Source organism: Squalius cephalus, assembly GCF_949319135.1.
Source record: "Squalius cephalus genome assembly, chromosome: 8".
NCBI lineage: Eukaryota > Metazoa > Chordata > Actinopteri > Cypriniformes > Leuciscidae > Squalius > Squalius cephalus.
Window position 1 is genome coordinate 15,157,885 of NC_137129.1, and position 2,565 is coordinate 15,160,449.

The window sequence follows — 2,565 nt, forward strand, 5'->3', positions numbered from 1 at the left end:
CTGTTATCACGGCTGCATTTCCATTTTCAAGTTTGCTGTGCAGGTCAATTCAAAACATGACTGAGGTGATCAGGAAATAGAAATATATTTAGGGTCCTATAATAAAGCTTCTTAAGTCTTCTGCTCAAAGCCATAGTAAATCACTGAAGTTCATTGTGTTAATGTTGATTCAGCTATAAATCTTGCCCTCCTGAGAGTGTAATGGACCTCAAGCAGCGTGAACTAATGATTAAACTCCATGCTAAATCCTTGGGAATGTAGCAGTCAATACGCAAATACAACACAATAAAAGTCAGTAAAAGTCAGATTACTAAAACATTTTGAGAAGAACATTCTGGATTTAGAACAATCTAACATGCAGTTAAATATCACTAGACATATTTTGACATCCTTTGGTTTATAAAAAGAAATGAAATCGCATTTACATTAATGCTATTGACAGAGCATAACATGTATTGGACCTGGAACATTATTTTAAGGTCTTAATTCATTAGTTGTGAAAAGGAGAAAGGCAATTAAACCTTAACATCCAAATTTATTTGCAAATTCACATTTGAACAAATGTGGCTATGCAGAAAGAAATTACAGCATTGCTAAAGCCGCAGTGTCCCTGTCACAGCGTCACCCAGGATATACGGTTGTGTCCTCAGAAGTCTCAAGGTTTCTATTTACCCACCGTTCTTTATTATTGTGGTGTCCTTTCTTCAGGACTCCACTGAGAAAGGAAGCAGGCCAGAATGAATAGAGGGATTTGGTTTCTTTATCTTTTAATACTAAATATACTCTCACATCTTTTCACCAGCATAGGGATCTCACTGATCTACTGCCAGCAACCTTGGGATATCTGCCTCTGCCACAGCAATATTCACTGCAGAATCATTACATCTTCTACATTTTCAATTTGCTGTGTGGCATCCAGTTATTATTTGAATAATAAAAAAATATATTTTTTTCATTTTGAATTTGAGTAAAATGTTTTATTAATTTGGCAGTCTAATCAAATAATCAGTTAAGAATGAGATATTACAAACCAGGGCATGGCATTCCTCAATGGAAGATCCAAGATCACATAGAGCACATTGCATCATGGGATACAGAATTCTGTGCGATGTGCTCTACTGTTCAAATTGACAAATTAAGAAGGTCTTCTAGGTTTTCTGTGCATACTGTGCAGATTGCAATATTATACGTCTGTTAAACTTTGTACAACTAACTAATAATGTCAAACTCCAGACTTCTTAACCAATTCTCAGCATGTGAAGACTTCTATGAACTTGAGTTGAACTCATTTATTGGAGGGGGGTACATTTTCATGCATTTATTATGTCTGTCTGTCCCATATTCAGCTTATTCATGGGTGCCCCCTTTTAAGATTAACCAAATAGTGTCATTTTCTTCCCAATAACACCTAAAGATGGCATTTGTTGTCTATGTTGTAGATAAGCTCCAGCTGACTGTTAAGTGTTTAAGTGTTTTGTAAAGGAGTGACTCTTTTGGCGTCAGTGAGGTCATAATGATTTGACTTAAAATAGGAAGCATTCCATTCATTCCATGCTCTGCTGCAATTTTGACGAAATTCCAAAGCCTTCATCTTGCCTTTAAAGCAGATTCATATTAGCTGAGAACTGTTGCACTATGCCCCCTGTCAAACTACGCAGGGGATCCAAACATTTCATGTTTAGAGTTTGACCAAGAAATTAATAACCAACCGAAAACAGATTCTCAGTCAAGGTTTAACTCAACAGCCCTCTAACAAAGAATAACACCCTTAAAACTACAGTTACAACCACATTATTAACTTGAGCCTGCACAATGAATTCAAAGTTCACATCAAACCAGACCTCAACTACACTTCCTTGCTGAGAAATTAAGAAATCATGAGTATGACAAACATTAAGGGCCTTAACCGTGACAAATGAAAGAGAAGTGTGATTTATTGTACTGAATGTGCACTTAGAGTGTACTTAAAAGTATCTTTCTTAAAAGTTTATTTAAACAAAACTACTGGAAAATAGTCCATTTGAAGTACATTTGAACATTTGACAGTTGAAGTACACTTTAACCATATTTCAAGGACCATAGAATAGATGTACTTACTGTAGATCCTAAAAAGACAATAAAATTAAGCTAAATATAAATTTAAACTGTAATACATTTTTATTTAATTGCATGATACATTCCTTTCAAGTATTTTATTTCCATAATAAGTACTGTTTAAAAAATGTACTTAAGTGTACTTGTTTTTCACAAGGGCTCCCATTCGAGACAAAAATCATAAATGGTATCTCATTATCTCAGTTGGCTCTCAAAGTCTAAATGGACATCAAATGGAAACATTTTCCTTAACTGTCATGCTTTTTGGGGGTTCTCAGAGAGTGCAGGGTCATATCAAAATAGCAGAAAAGTATACTTATTTAGCTGGGATTGAAACATAGTTTCATGTTTCTGAACATGTTTTTAGTTTTAAGTCCATTAGGTCTCCTGAGCCATTAAAGAGCATTCTCCTCTAGGCTGTGACCTCCACAGTGTCCGCCGAAACCGAGATGTAATTTTATTGCAAATAAA